The sequence below is a fragment of the Meriones unguiculatus genome, chromosome 12 (assembly GCF_030254825.1).
Source record: "Meriones unguiculatus strain TT.TT164.6M chromosome 12, Bangor_MerUng_6.1, whole genome shotgun sequence".
Taxonomy (NCBI): Eukaryota; Metazoa; Chordata; class Mammalia; order Rodentia; family Muridae; genus Meriones; species Meriones unguiculatus.
This window is the reverse complement of record NC_083360.1, coordinates 63,320,738-63,337,797: the sequence shown is the minus strand read 5'-3', so window position 1 is coordinate 63,337,797 and position 17,060 is coordinate 63,320,738.

Genomic DNA, 17,060 nt, shown 5'->3' with positions numbered 1-17,060 from the left:
AGAGGGAGAGAACGAGAGAATATACAAACTATCCATGATGACTTTAGCATTAAATTCTGATTCTTGAAATCACACACAAAGAATGCAAACCAGCATATTTACGAGCAGGGAGTTGTCCTGTAAATGAAAGCAGATCAGAAGGAAGGACGTGGGGACGTTCTAATTGGAGTACAATGCTGCCCTAATCAGTTCTCTGATAAAATAAAAGGTGATTTCAGGTTTCTGTTCTGAGGACGAGATGATCAGCTGACTTGTTCAAACCAAAGTGACAAACAGGAAGAGGCCACATGACACCTTTTGGTTTCTCTTTTAGAGATAATACAGTCTGTCTCCCATGAAAAGTGACCAGCTTGGCTCCGAGCAATGCCTTTGGTAGTTGAATTTCATGGTGCTCAAGATTCTTCAAACTCTAAAAGCAGAGGAGCAAAATCTGTCTGTCTTACCTCTCTCTCTTCCAGCTGTGGCATTGCTGGGAAGCCAGGGCTGAGCTTGGCCACCTTCTGCCTGTGTCACAGAGACCCAGGAAGGAAATAAACAGCCGCTCCTACGCACGGGCAAGCTCAGAACTTTCTCCTCATTTCATTCTTACACAGTGGAGGACAAATTCACTTCCCCACAGTACAGATGGTGTGGGAGGCTTGGTTTCTGCTTTGCAACATGACAGAGTGGTTGTTTGCAATGTCCTGTGTTGTGTAGTCTGAAGAATGCTGGTGAATAAGAGGCAGGGCTCATTTTCTGACCTTTCTCGTTTGGCTTCTCCCAGTAAGTGGCATCAGAAAATGGAGGGTTGGGGCAGAGATGGAAGAGAAAGAGGGAAAGGGAGAGGAAGAAGGTCAGGAGTGAAGTCTAGAACCCTAAGAGAGGATTATTGTCTCATGCGGAGCCATGCCACAAGGCCCCTGGAACCCATGAGCTTTTCTATTATGCATTACTTTCTTGGATCTCCATCTTTGTCTCAGAAGCCTGAGACTAAGGAAACTTCTACTTTTCCATTCAAGCTCATCATCCCTCAAATTCATTAATGAGAGTTCAGATTTCTCTTCATTATCTCTCTTTACTTTTGACAGTATTTCCAAGCACAAGCTGGAGAATGATAAAGTCCTACCCCCTGACCATGGTGAAAGCAGGTGCATGGGCTGGTCCTCTGGAAGTAGACAGGCACCCTGGCTCCCAGTGGCTGAGATCCAGACTCTCAGACAGTTGTCGTGATTGGTTGGGGAAAGCAGAAACCCCAAATTCAATTTGATGGCCCCTGGAGACTTCTGAGTGAGTAGGCTTCTGGGAAGGGGTCTCAGATGGGCTGTGCTCTTAGAAGGGAAGTGCTTTTGGAGTGCAGCAAGGAAGAACAGAGAAACCACAGTGTGGGGCCACTGCCCTTAATGCAGGGTGTGCCTGCTAACACGAGTCGGAGGTGGTGCTCCCCATAGGAAGTGCTGAAAAACTCCTGAGTGGGGTGGGGTGGGGGAGGGGGAAGTTTTCACTTCTTCACTAGCATCACCAGCCTGTCACAGACTCTCCAGGGCTGAACAGAGGCAAGAGTAAAGGGTTTGCTGATGATTCGAGAGCGCACTGCCCCACGGGCGTTTCTGCATTTTGAACAGAGAGGCTCCACCATGAAGCCAGGGAGGAAGGAATCCAGCCTCCTGCTGCCTTTGGACTTGAGACTACGCCAGCCACTCTTCCTTCGGTCTCTACCTTGCCATCTGGCCCTGAAGACGCAGGACTTGCCTTTCTTGTCATCTTTTGGACCAGTTCCTTAAAATCAATTCCTCTCTCTCCACGCATTTCCCGAACTCCTTTTCTTCTACTGTAATATACAGATCCCACTTCTGGTAGCAGTATGAACTTTATAAAACTTTGTTCCCTTTAAAAGTGATTAATTTATTCATTGAAAATTTAATGTGTGAGTACAACACATTTAGATACTATCCAGGCCCCATCTTACCCCCATTGCAACTTCTGCCGCATGCTCCTGCCTCATCAAAGCCTCAACAAGAGGCCATGAAGGAGTAAAAGACTTTGAAGTCAAACTATTAGAAGCAAAAAGTAGAATGTTGATGTTTTAGACCTTCTGCTATTGTGGCAGAGAATACCTTACATAATCAATTTAATTTTTTTAAACTTATTAATTTTAGCTCATGGTTTCATAAATTCCATCACATGGATGAACCTGAAAGTCTTTCTATGCCTGGCTTTGTTTAACATTGCATGTCTTTTATGTTCATTCATGTTATTGCAAATGACAGGGTTTTCTTTCCTAAGACTGAACATATACATATATATATATATATATATATATATATATATATATATATGGAGTGAACAAAATGAATATATATTCTTTGTGTTCATTCCTCCCTTCCTATCTGGGTGGGCACCCATTCTCCATGCTTTCCCCTCTTAGCTTCATTCCTCAGACCTGAGTGCATGACCTGTGCTTCCTCCTGGGTGTGTCCCCAAGCTTCACAGCTGTGTGGACTCAGCTACTGAGCCCTGGGGACCTACCATGCAGTGTAGGTGGGAAAGACTGGAAGATACAGTTAGCCGGGTGGGAAGGCTACTCTCAGGAGGCCACATTCTGAAGTGGAATCCAACTCCACCCCTGACTGATATTTCAACAGTTCCAGAAGGAGCATTCAAAAGACATTCTGTGAAAAGACTACTACTGTTTCTACACGGGGTTTTTGCCCAGTCACACTGGGGGTTCTCTACAGAGTCACAGAGGCCAAGGGCTGATGGGAGGAAAAAGCAGAAAGAAGCCTCTCTGAAAAGAGTCCAAAGGCCCCCAGGGCACCTTTGGACCTAACACTATTGTGTTTGGTCCCTATATAGTCCTTTGAAACAAACAAACCTAAAATTAAAAAAAAAAAATCAGGGTGGAGACCAAGGACTGAAGACTTTGGTTTTCTTGCAAAGAACTTTCACTTTGAAGTTAGATAGTCTCAAACATTGCCTCTGTTTTGTGACCTTGGTTCTCACAAAAGAGAGAATAATGGAACCTTTCTTGATTGCTTGATCGAAGATGAGGAGGGGGAAGCAAAACATGAGCACAGTATCTAGAAGGAGAGTGACAAGCATGCTCACAGAGTCTGAGGAGCACCCCCTGACTGTAAGCTTGGAAGCTGGTAGCTATAAGGATATTTTGTTCCCAGTAAAGGCGAAGGGTTGCAAATATGTACTCTGTCTTGGACTTCAGTGCTCAACTTTACCTCTTCTCTGGTGGCCTGATGTCCCATCTCCTTTCAAAGGTGACTCACAGGAAGAGATGTCAGGATGTAAGCCACCAGTCCACTTTCTCGGAGCGTCCAGGTCCCCCTGGGTGGGCTCTGCTGTCCCTAGCAAGCAGACCCAGCTCCACTCGGCTACCACAATCGCAGAGTGGTATGGCCGGCAGCCATGGGAGAGTTCTTTTCCTAAAGTATGTTTTCTGTATAAACACAATCGTAAAATGAAAGCCAAGTGTCAGTGATGGCCAGCTGCACCCAGCCCAGCCCAGGGGTCAGTGTGGAGGAGGAGAGGCGCTGTGTCCCATCATGTTGTCAGGGTGCGTAGACCCTTCCTTCCCCAGATTCACTTGGCTGGAGCAATTCAGAGAGGGTCAAGGGAGAAAAGGCTTCAGGGAGGAGGAGGAGGAAGAGGCAGCAGTGGTGGCTAGGGAGTTATGCTTAGCTGCTCCCTCTTCCAAGCTCCGCAGCCTTGCTAGACTCAGAAAAATAATACTCCTTCCACCGACTTGTCATTTGACCCATAAAATGCACTGCAGGAGCACTTAAGACTCCCCCTGGGGCTGTATCTGTGCAAGTCAGATTCAAAAGCAGAGTTACTGACCATGGAGATGGCCACACCATCAAAGATCCTGCCCCGCTGGGCAAACAGGGTCCTTGGCATGGCTAAGCTCTGCAGCCGTAGGCAGGAGTGTGGGGAGGCTCTCGGACTGCATTTCCATGGGTGAGATCAAGTGGAATTTTGGAAGGATGATTGTTGGCAACTCAAGCCCTGGCTTCTTGAAGGCACAAGGCAGGATGGAGGCAACTCTATGAGCCAGAAGTCAAGAGACTAGAGACTTGAGTGATGGAAGCTCTCTGCTCCCAGAGTTGCTATGGCTATGGAATTCCCTCTCTGACACCCCTGACATCTGGGTCTGCCCATTCTTCCCTGCCCACGCCTGCCACCATGGGAGTTAAGCCCTTACTCAAATACTTGTTGAATACTGCTGGTTCTAGCCACATTTTGTGGTCCATGTCTCTTTTGGACCTGCTTTAAAAAAAAACTGCTTCTTCAAGGAGGGTGGGAGGGCAGGGGAGGACATCCAGAGGTGTGACAGGCAGAGCTGGTTCTGAATCCTTCCAGATGCACTGTGGTCTCTTCAGAAGGAGAACTTAGGACTCGCAGCTGCATCGCTACAAGCGTGGGGATGAAGCCACCGAGGGCCTCCACATATTTTCCTTGGCTCCTGCACAAGCTGTTGACATCATTTCAGACTTCGCCATTCATCCGCTGCTGTTTAGAGTTTGTGGCCGTGTGGGGCTAGGTTCCAGAGTCTGGGGAAGGTCTGATTGCAAATTGGGGGGTGGTGGTGGTGGTGGTGGTGGTGGTGGTGTGGAGGTGGTCCCACCGAGTTCGTAAAAACAAACAAAGATGCACTGAACCACGCTCTTCCTCCACTGGGATGATGAGCAGGCGGGTGAGCGAGTGAGGTGAACTCCGCCCACTGCCAGCCCCTCCTGTTGTGCACAGGAATCCAGCCGAGGCTGGAGCGACAGAGCCTTTGTTCTGATGCTAAGACTGGGAGAAATGATGATAAATGTTTGCTGCAGGTAAGAAAAGCAGAGGTTCCAGTAGCAAATTCTGTCACATCCTTCCAAATGTCACTTGGGTCTAGGCCACGCTGGGCCCATCTGCCTTTCCTTGCAAATTCCACATTGCAGGAAAACCCTGCTAACAGTTCCCAGGGGCCCTAAAAGAGGAAATGGCAGGAGTCAGATGTGTAAATATTAGGAAACTGGGCATGTATGTGGGTGGGTGCATGCTGGATGTGAGGATTAATGGCTTCAGGCGCCAGCTCTTCTCCAGGGGACTCCTGTGAGGGAGAACCAACTTCCCACAGCTCCACAAAAGCCTTCCATTCTGTGTCAAAAGTACAGCTGGGAGGATCAATAGTACAGGAAAGCTTAAGGGAGATTAGGGAGAACCAAATGAGAGTGCCTCTGACCTACCCAGCCGTCACTATGGTGTCACTATGATGAGGCTCCCTGTCTCCCACCAGGTACGGGGGACTTAGTTGGACTTAACCAGCCTCTAAGGCTGGCAGAACTGAATTTGAATCCCAGCAGAGTCACTGTACTCACACAGCTTCCACTGGAGGCTCCTGTCAAAAATAAGCCACTGTCTTCTCCCAGCCATCTCTTTCAGAGGGTTTAAGAAGCCAGTAGAATTGCAGGAATAACCATCTGAGAGCCAGAGAATCCCAGCGGCAGTTCTGAAAATGTTAAACAACCAGCTCTTTGAAGGGGGTCTTACTTGGAGTGTTTGCCAATGTCTGTGGTGTAAATACTCCCATTGGGGCCAATTTTAGATTACCAAATATTTGGGGACAATTTTTCATCATTTGCTTCGATTTCTGCACATCTTATGAGCAGAGGAACTGACAGCTACTGTTCTGGATTATTTTTCAAAGTCTCTTTCTCCCTCTGCCACCCACATTCAAGGCAGAAAACATAAAGTCCAGGTCCCCGGGAGATGGCAAGTACACACAATAGGAGAACTCATTCCTCATGAGGGACTTTCCCAGGGGAGGTGCGGCTCAAACCCCCTTCATTAGATTCCATAGAAAGGAGAAATATGCTTTCCTCACCACAAGACAATGAGACTTAGGGCTGTTGGCACTGGTTGCCAGTATTGCTGATCCTGACTAATACAAGTAGTTATCACAACTGTCCACACTTAGAGATAAGGAAGTTGAGGTTTGCAGGTTCACGGATTAGGTACCATTGCTGGTAAATGGAAGACCCCAAATCTATATCCAGTCCGATCACTCTCCCAAAGCCTGTCTTGAAGCTTTGTCATGATGGCTTTCCATGACAGAGGCCAGCGTGGCAGGGTTCTGAGGGCCGCAGGCTTCCCAGAAAGGGAAAATGTTCTCCTGGCCAGACAAGGTCTGTTCTGTGATATCTGCCACATTCTGAGAGAAATCTGGGATGAGACCTGGCCCTCTGCAGCTCCCAGAGAGACAGACTCATTTGGGACAAGCCTCTACTGCTGAGGATGGGACAGGGATCTCCTGCGGAGCTCTGACCCGAAGGAAGACTGCGCACTCAGAACAGCTGATAGACTAAGTGAGCCCCGATGAGGAGGAGACACTCTCTGCTAGAGCACTGCAGTGTCTGTGCAATTCGGTAGCCACTCATCGCCGCGAAACTGCTGCTACCACATACCCCAGTGAGCTGGGAGCCTCCGGGGTGCATAGCAGGAGAGAATCCCGGGAAGCGACTGCCTGGCTTTGAGTTCCTGAAGGTCCCAGGAAAAGTCACCTTTTCAAGCATTTATTCTGCACCTGCTGCAGACATACAGCTTCAGTTACTGCTGCTTACAAGACTGTCATGGAGACTGACAAAGGATTTGTTGTTCTGATTTCTGGATTTGTTTAAGAGAAAAATCTGACAAAAGTATTTGAGCAAGGCCACATTTGGTTTGACATTTCATGAATCATCCGTGTTGAAAAGGGGAAAAAAAGTACATGAAGTCAGGACTGTCTTGGAAAACACCAACCATGGAAACACTGCACAGTGATAATAAGAAGCTCAAGAGGTGGAGAGCCTGCCTGTCCCTTTAGATGCTGCCTGTCCTGGCAGTGATGGAGGATAATGATCAGGAAGTAACTATGAAGTGTCTGACGTCACCATCGAGGTTTCTCTGAGCTGTTACAGTAATTCACGCTGCTTTACTGGAAAAGAGCCCAACGAGGTTAAGGCAACAATGGTGGCTCTTATTTGTAATCTTAGCACTCAGGAGGCTGAGGCAAGAGATTGGTGAGTTTGAGGCCAGCCTTGGCTACAAAGAAAGAAGGAAGGAAGGAAGGAAGGAAGGAAGGAAGGAAGGAAGGAAGGAAGGAAGGAAGAAAGGAAGGAAGGAAAGATACAAAGAATAAAAGAGCAAGATTATCCTGCATAGTGGGACACTAGCGAGGTCAGGGTTGTGTAGACCATGCTGCTGAAGGCTTTCGCAGAGTGTGTGAGAGACAGGCTAGCTGCTCAGTCATGGACCTGGATGACTACCCTCGGGCCTGTGCTCTGTGTCTCTCACCCCAGCCTTCTAGAGGAACAGAACCTTGGCTTTGCCTCTCGTTCTCTTGGCACGAGTATTCCCACCCACCACCCACCTGGTAGGTCACCACTGTTCACAGCTACTTCCAGGCTCCCAGAGGTTCTGACGCAGACTAGAGAGCACAGCCGAGGTGTGAGGAGATGGACATAAAATAAGTAGCTGCGAAGCTGAGAGCCTGTCTGCTGAGCTCTGGAAAATACAGGCTTCACAGACCATTTCTCTCTCTGGGTCCTGCCCAGCTCCTCCCAAGCCTTGGCACTCCACCATCCAAGAGGAGGGATGGTAACTAATAATAGACATCATTTCCAATAATAACACAGGACTCCCATCCTACTATAGAGTCAGAGGGATTAAAATACTCGCTATGAAAGAAACTGCTTGTTTCATGGCTCGACCTTTGGCAAGCATGGCTACTGATCCCCAGCCGTCCCTGGGCTGGCCTGTGCAGGTGGAGACAGGGAAACTGCAGTCTTTGCGTCACTTGCCGTGCCCCTCCCCTGAGCAACCCTCCACTGTACTTCCTTCCCTCCCCTGTCTTGCCACCACTCTGCTCCAAATTTGCATCTGAGCTTGCTTTTCTCGTCTCAAAACCATTCAGTCATGCCCAAGCCCTGGGCCACCAGAGCCCCAGGCTCTCTATGAAGACTAAGCTTACTGAAAACATTATTGGGGGTTTTGTGATAACTTTTTGTGAATCATTTGTGCTATTCTTGGACATTAGTAGATGACAATGTCATGTTTGTTGTAATGCCAAAGCTTGGATGTGCCTTTAGGTCGTAAGGCCTAAACTCCTGGCTCAATTGGTAAGGTGCTTGCCATGCAAGCAGGGGGACCTAAGTCTGTAGGAAAAAGCCAGGAATAGTGGCAAGTGTTTGCAATCCAAGAACTGGGGAAGCAGAGACAGGTAGATTCCCTGAGGCTCACTGTCCAGCCCCCTTAGCCTCTGTGGCGAGCTCTTTGCCAGTGAGGGACCAGTCTCTAGAAGTGAAGTTGGTCCTCAAGAATGACTTCCCAGATTGGCTTCCACACCCACATATGCACACGTGAGTGAGTGTGTACTGCATGGTGGTGGCTAATCTCGGTTGTCAACTTGACTGTCCGGAATTCTTTCGAGTTACTGAGCACACCTGTGAGGGGCTTTTAGTTAATTAGATCATTTGAGGTAGGAGGACTCACCCTTAATCTGGGCCACACCTTCTCATGGATGCCTATGGAAAGGACAAGTTAAAAGGGAACTGTCTCTTTGCCTGCTTGCTCTCGTTCTTGGTTTACTGGCATTAGAGCCATTCTTCAGAGTTCTGACATATAATGAAAACCAACTGAGACACCCAGTCTTGTGGACTAAACAACTACTAGATTCTTGGACTTTCCATTGGGAGACAGCCATTGTTAGGCTAGCTGGACCACAGATTGTAAGCCACTCCAATAAATCCCATCTGTAGATTCTATCAGTTCTATTCTCCAGAAAACCCTGACTAATAATACACACACATATCAATATCAGGAAATATATATACATCTAAGTGCCTAGGTATCAAGTATAAAAGCTGGTAAGTTTTTGACACACTCAAAACTCTTTAAATGCCTCTTCAATATTTCCATTTCTCTAAAAGTTTCCACCTATTGTTGCTCTCTTCACCCATATGCAACTCTTAGTGTCATTTCTATCACCATGGGGAAATCCACCTGACTTTGATCTTATTTAAAAGAAATCATATAGTAGACAATCTTTGGTGTCTGCCTTTCCTATAACAGTGTTCTTGCTGTTTATGCAAGTTTTCATATATATTGGTAGTTCATTCTTTTTCTTTTTTTTTTAGTGTATCTTCTTTTTTAATTTTTTATTTAACTTTTATTAATTACACTTTATTCATTTTGTATCCCCCCATAAGCCCCTCCTTCCTCCCCTCCTGGTCCCACCCTCCCCCCCTTTCTGCATGCATACCCCTCCCCAAGTCCACTGATAGGGGAGGTCCTCCTCTCCTTCCTTCTGATCTTAGTCTATCAGATCTCATCAGAAGTGGCTGCATTGTCAGGGTTCTAGGTTATCTCCATGAATAGTCCTTGGTTGGAATGAGTCTCTGGGAAGTTCCCTGTGTTCAAATTTTCTTGTTCTGTTGCTCTCCTTGTGGAGTTCCTGTCCTCTCCAGTTCTTACTATTTCCCAGTTCTTACATAAAATTCCATTCACTCTGCCCAACAGTTGCCCATCAGGCTCAGCATCTGCTTTGACAGTCTGCAGGGCAGAGGCTTTCAGAGGCCTTCTGTGGCAGGTTCCTAGGTTGTTTCCTGTTTTCTTCTTCTTCTGATGTCCATCCTCTTTGCCTTTTTCTTTGATAAATAGCATTCCTTTGTGTGACTACGCCATGATGTTTTTAGTTACTAGAGACTTGATCTGTTTGCAGTTTTAAGAATGCTGTTACAAACAATCCAGCACAAGTATTTATGTGAATGTATATATATTGTCTAGGGTGAATAATACCTGGGGGTTAGACTTGCTGGAACGTAGGATAAGTGTGGAACTTTGTAAGAAATTGTCAAACTCTTTTCCAGACCAGGTTTTCCATCCAACACCCCACCCACAGTGTAGGAGACTGAACATATTATCTTTCCTGACGCGGCCTTCACTATTTCCATGCATGGAAAGTCCGCTGGCTGTCACATGGCTCTTATCTCATAACTCATCTTCTACCAGGCCACATAATGTCTGAAACAAATCAACTGAAAACACACCACACCTCAAACTCAACCAAAGCTTCTTCTCATTCGTAGAGTCTGAAGCAGTGTGATGTCAACAGGGTGTTGGAAGGGGTTATTCAACTTGGTCATGTAGAAAATCAACGAATCATGCCCAAGTAAGGCAGCCGATGGATGGGAATGAGGAGTGGGAGGAAACACACCTTTCACTTTAAGGATGGCCCAGAGGTAGCCACCATTCCCCTAGCCAGCATCCCTCGATGGGAACCAATCACAGCTTCACCTGGAGTCAAGCGACGCCCAGTGGCTCAGTGGCCATCTTGAACCAGCCATCAGAAACAGCCACCAGAAAAGGGAGTACCAATCTTCTGGGTGGGTGGCCATCCCCATCTCTTCAAGAGTTACAATCATCTGCTTGCGCCCCAGCAACTGTGCCGTTGGCACAATGTCTGTGTTTGTGGTCCATGTGAGATGAATTCCTCCTTCCTCCATTCTGTTTGTGGTTCCCCTTCACCACGTAGGGCAATTATTTATGCGCTGAGCATTTGTCCGTTAGGTGGCATAATCTTGGAAGACTCTGGTCATTGTGGATCCTGAGGTCTGGCACCTACAGGAGTGTTTATTAAATTCTCTGTGATGGAGGCATGTCACATCCAGCAACTTCTCTTGGACATACCTGTTGTCTGCTTGTTGCAGCTCCCCAGCTCATCAGCACCCAGATGAGGCCATGGGCCTCAAGGATAAGGCATCTTACAGCTAAGGCACTAAGGTGTGAGAATACTTTCCCATCTTCTAGATCTTCCTTCCTTCCACTACACACCATTTGGCTGCAAATTTTCAATGTGGGCTGTGCCCTGAATGCGATGTGGAGAGGAACCCTCCGCTGCCTCTCCTGGCAAGTTAGTGATCAAGCTCCATCTAACACTGCAAAACAAAATAGCTCAACTCCCACAGGGACAGAGTTGTGTGCACTCATCATGTTAAGCAGTTAACCATATGCCGTGAGTACTGTATCTAGACACTAGTTTCACTTTGCAGCATGGAGACAGCCAGGGTGAGTTGCTCATATAGCATTGTGCCACATATGGCATGGAACCTCAATTTTATACACCAATGTGCTCCCTGCATTGAGCTCTAGGACCCACAGGGCTAGGCCCTGCATTGCCCTGGCATCTAGAATTGTGCTGCCACATAGCAAACACTTCATCAATGTTTATGGGTGAGTGAATAATGACTTCTCTTTTTCAGCGTTTCCATTGCTGTGACGAACCATCATACCAAAAGCAAGTCGGGGAGGAAAGGGTTTATTTGGCTTATACTTCCATATCACTGTTCATCCCCAAAGGAAATCAGAACAGGAACTCAAATAGAGCAGGGACCTGGAGGCAGGAGATGACGCAGAGGCCACGAAGGGGTGCTGCTTACTGGTTTGTGCCTCATGGCTTTCTAAGACTCCTTTCCTATAGAGCCAAAGACCACCAACCCAGGGTGATGCCACCCACACTAGCCTGGGCCCTCCCCCATCAGTCACTCATTAAGGAAATGCCCGGTAGGCTTGCCTACAGCCCACTCTTATAAAGGCATTTTCTCAGCTGAGGCTCCCTCCTCTCTGGTGACTCCAGCTTGTGTCAATTTGACATAAAACCCAGGCAGCACATGGTCGTGTTTATTATTGAGCTTATTACAAAAGCATTACTAAGAGCCCAACAATTTTAAAGGAATTTTAAAGAATTCACATTTACTATCTCAGTTAATTCTAACAGCATTCCCACAAAGCGGTCCTTATCATCTGTTTTAGAAGAGAAGTTACAGTTCAGGTAAGTTAAGTGACTGTGCCTCCTGCCATGTGGCTCGCAGAAAATGCCAGAACTGATGCCAGAATTTCTGTGTTCTTCTCAGGACCACATTGTGGGCCACAAGGCTTTTCAATGGCCCATATATTCTTTCTCAACAATGAGGAGCAACAACTACAGTCCACCATTCCTGAGCGTTGAGCAATTCCTCCCCTTCTGCCATTTTCCGGGGCCAGCTCCACTGCCTGCCCAGCAGAAGGAAGAAGGGTGTGTGTGCGGGAGTGGGGGGCTTGTTGTAATTACAGACCATGTTGTCCTTTTCATTTATGTCTTCACAATCCAGCTCGACACCGTGTCATAAAAGTTTATGTACTGTGTTCTCCCCGCTAATATTCGCCAGCATTCTCCCTGGCCATCCTGAATCAATACCACCGCTCCCTCTCTCAATAAAGAAGGGAGCTGTGAACAAGGCCCAAATGTGCACAATGACTATTTGCAGCAATTAGACGTCACTCTGAAAAATGGCCACGCTGAAGGAGAGTGCACGAGATCTAAGGACCGGCACTTCACTAATGTCCCTCACCAGAGACTCAGAAAATTGAATGGCTTAAAAAAATATATATCCTCTGTACCCTCATCTCTTCTCTTTCTCACACTATCTTGTCTTTTTTTTTCCTCACAAAAGATAAAGAGACAGAAGAGCATTCAAATTAGGGACCCCAGCAATCGATTTCTCCTTGCTGTTGGTGGGTTGTAATCAATGTTAATTAACCAGGTTCTTTTTCAGTCCAGGTTGGGACAGGAGAGTAACTGCACGATATTTTTGACCAAGACAACGGATATTAATGGGCTTTGGTCAGTCAGAGGGCAAGATGGGGAGGAGGGCTGATGTGGAGGAGCCTGGAGGAAGGAAAAGTGCACAGGGGAGCGAAGGCTAAGGCTGCTCTCGGGTGGTCCTGTTCGTGAGCTCAGCGGCTTTCTTGGGGGCCTTGGCGTGGAGTCTCAGCTCTTGCATGTCTTTAGGTGAAGAGGAGGCTTTCTGTCCTAGGTGCAGTGACCCTTCTCAAGGGGATAGTTCCCGCAATGGAATCTACATCGGGGAAATAGTGTCTATGGCAACGGAAAGCACAGCTCACTTTGGACGCTGGGGCACAGCTGGAAAGGTGGAGAACTTAACCCAGACATCACTTCTTGGGTGCGAAGGTGTCCTTCGGTTTACTCAGGAACCATTATCAGAACCATGGTCCCGTGGTAGGACTCAAGAATGATTCTGTGCAGAAGCACGCTGCGACAATGCCAGGGGACGGTGAGAAGCTGCTGTGACCCTGAGCAGCAAAGACATTGTCCTCAGTCTCTGGGTGGCTGCCTCGGTGGCTGCTTCTGCCAGGGAGGAGCAATAATGCAGCCCACAGAAGAAGGACCTGACCTTGCCAGTGTTACTTTCTTTAATATATCAGCGGAAGTAAAAAAAAAGAACAGTTGGACATGAGAAAGAACTCTCCAAAACAAGCCCAAAAGTCCTATTTTGAAACATTACAAGACTGAAAATTTTTTGTTTTGGTGGAAACAAAAGGTAGAGGTAGCCCATGGGGACCGTCTCTTCTTGCATGGATCATCAGTGGATGCATTCTCTTTGCTGTCTCAATACCAATGTTCCTTTGTCTCCAAGTGAAGCTTCCAATGCCTCTGCAAGAGGCATGCTCCTGAAACACCTCAGGGTTGAACATGCATGCTAGAAAATAACTGTGGCTGGTGATACAGTCAGCATGAACATGATTCCTAATCACCCTGAAGAGTGTGCCCTGTGCTCTGGGATGTGCAATGCCCCTGTGGTTGTGACAGTCACCTTTGGGAGTCTTCCTCTTGCAGAAGCAGATTGAAACTAGAGAAAAGCTGGAAAAAGAAGTGGAAAGAAAGTGGAAAAATAAGCAGAAGGTATCGAAAGCACCTATGTTTCAGGAGGCAAGCCCTTTGCTGCATGCTAGGGACCAAAAGGAAAATGCAGTCTTGTGCCCATGGTGCTCACAGAATTCTGGGCTTGGTGGGGAGGAAACAAAAGAGCAGGCTGTTAGCATGTTCACCTGGGGGACACACGGGTGTCCTGCGGGATCTTTCTGGAAAGGAGTACCCAAGGAAATGGCATCATCAGCAAAGAGGAGCACAGAGCAGATGAACAATGGAAGAAGCTAAATCGGGTGCTAGCTCACCCCGGGATTTACATACTCAACTCCCAGGCAGCACTGCTCTCAGCTAGCTGTGGCCTCAAGAGTAAAGTTGTCTTTTCTGGAGCCATTGCTTGTGAGGCAACCCGAGGAGGCCTGGTCAGCCCTGGTTAGCTGGCAGTGAGCTCAGAGTGGGGTCAGACTAATATCATTAGAAACAAGCAATTATCCAGGCGCTCCAGGGGCTTCTGTGCAGGGGGAGAACCTTCCAACAGCATCCTTCCTTCCAACATAGAAAAGACCTGTAATTTGATAAATGGAGGCAGAACCAGCATCCCTGGGCCCCTCATAAGAGTCCAACATTTCTTCAGGGATGTTGACTCCAGAAGTCTGGAGGGGTTCAACATATTTTCAAGAAGACCTAGGTCTTGCAGATGGGTTATTTAGAATTTGGGAGATGGGATCCACACTGCACTCCTGTGAAGAGAGGGAGCATGCAGAAGGTCCCTTCAAGGCTCACTGCAGCAAGGGTCACTGGGCCGGATTGAACTGTGGAAGGGCGTGATGTATAGTTATTCAGGGCATTCGGTCTTCACAAAGTTTTGAGGAAAGAACATGATAATGAAAATTCTGTGACTTGCCTGCTTAATTCGTTTCAGTGGGCAACCCCTGAAGGTATACGAGTTGGTCGTTTGTGTTTTATTTTGTTTTCTTTTTGTCGACTTGACCTAAGCTAGAATCATCTCATAAGAGGGAACGTCTATTGATAATTAGACTGGCTTATACGCAAGTCTGAGGAGGCATTTTCTTGATTAATTATTGATGTGGAAGGGCCCAGCCCACTGTGGGCAGTGTTGGACCTGGGAAGGTAGTCCTGGGGTATACAGCAAAGCAAACTGGATAAGCCAGGGGTAGCAAGCCAGTAAGCAACGTTCCTCTACGGTTTTTGCTTCAGATCCTAACATCAAGGTTCCTGCAATGCTTGTGTTCCTGCCCTGACTTCCCTCATTGATGCAGTGTTGTCTTGAAGTGTAAGACTAAATAAGCCCTCTTCTTCTCATGCTGCTTTTGGTCATGGTTTTGCTCACAACAATAGGAACCTAGATAGGACAAAGGGTTATTAGATCCCCTCTCAGAATTCTCTGTGCTTCGGTGCATGCGCTACTATCCGTCTAGAGTGTGGGTGGAACCTTTAGCTCTCCCACCTCCAAGACTGGCCAATAAACTCTCCCATGGGTATGACCGATGTCCCCTGGAGCCTGAACAAAAAGATTCAGTTTGCCATCCCAGGTGTTGCCATTTAGGTTCAACTCTCTGTAGCCCTGTTCATCACAAACAAGGCAGCACTGAGGTTACTCCTGACATCCGGTCACCTCAGAATCTGATCCCAAAGAGCCTCCCTGAGAAACACCTAAGACCCCCGAGTTTGCCGTTTGGGGACCCCCATCAACATTTCTGTGAAGTGTTATGAAATGAAGGAAGCAGATGTGTGCTCCGCATTAGACAGGGCTGCAAACCATAATGTGTGGTGGTAGGAAATGGAGACTTTGCGGCTACACAGGCAGAGTGTGGCTCGTGCATTCTAATCTGTTATAACTGGTATCTTTTAAAAAAGAAAGACAAAAAAAAGATGACAATGGGGTATGAAGGATAAAAACCATAGCCCTAGAGAGAAAAGAAGCCAGGATCAGAGACTGAAGTTACACAGCTACAAACTAAGGAATGCCCAGGCTGGGAGAGGCTGCAGGAGGTGAGAGTGGCCCTTTCCTGAAACCTTTGGGAAGGCCTACTGGCTCCCAGCTCCCAGGACCACTGCAGAATGAATCACTGCTTCTTGCACATCATGGGGTCTGCAATGCTTTGTCAGAGTGATCAAATAAAACATAGAGAAGGGAAGTGGCTTCTTTTGCAGGATAGGGCTATGGTTTCTTTTCTGGGAGTGGAAGTGGCAGGAAGTCTGCTCAACCCAGGGGAGGAAGGAAGATTCAGATTGGATCATCTGGGGCATACTTAGGTCAAAAATAAGCTAGGACCCAGTGGCCCCTCTGACAAAGAGGTCCCAACTGATGGAGAAGGAGAGTCACCAAAGGGGAGGATGTGGAAGAGGAAAACTGAGAGCTACAGCTGGGCCGTCACTTTCAAGGGGTAGGAAAGAAAAAGGCACTGACAGGAAGGAAACTGAAAATGACGTGAAGGAGATCGTGAAGGGCAAAACGGAGAGACACGGGAATGTGCAGAAAATGAGCACAACAACCATAGGGTGGGGCCACTGAGGCTGCTGCATTAGTGCCATGGTAACCGTGAGGGTAACAGGAGGCAGGCTGGCATTTCATGCCAGTCTTCTGCCATAAAGGATTCCCCAAACTCTCTCCAAAGACAGTTATTTTATTTCTGTACTGTGAACTGATATATGAGGGTCACAGCACTGTCAAGGTACTGTAAAAAAAAAAAAAAAAAAAAAAGCTTTTGTTTTGTTTTGTTTTCCTTTTCTTCTTTGCATGTGTTTATGTATATGGTGTGTCTGCCTGTGTGTGGGCACATATGTATGTGCAGGTGTGTGTGGAAGCTAACCTTATCCCTTCGAGATCAGGTCTCCTAACCAAACCAAGAGTTTATCAATACAGCAAGTCTTTTTAAATTTTTTTTTATTTTTTACAATGTATCCACTTTATATCCCAGCTGTAGCCCCCTCCCTAATCCCCTCCCAATCCCACCCTCCACTGATAGGGAAGGTCCTCCTCCCCTTCCTTCTGACCCTAGCCTATCAGGTCTCATCAGGACTGGCTGCATTGTCTTTCTCTGTGGCCTGGCAAGGCTGCTCCCCCATCAAGGGGTGGAGGGTGATCAAAGAGCCAGCCGCTGAGTTCATGTCAGAGACAGTCCCTGTTCTTCTTACTAGGGTACCCACTTGAATAATGAGCTGCCATGGGCTACATCTGTGCAGAGGTTCTAGGTTATCTCCATGCATGGTCCTTGGTTGGAGTATCAGTCTCACAAGAGACCCCTGTGCCCAGAATTTTTGGTTCTGTTGCTCTCCTGTGGAGCTCCTGTTCCCTCCAGATCTTTCTATCTCCCCTATCTCCCCT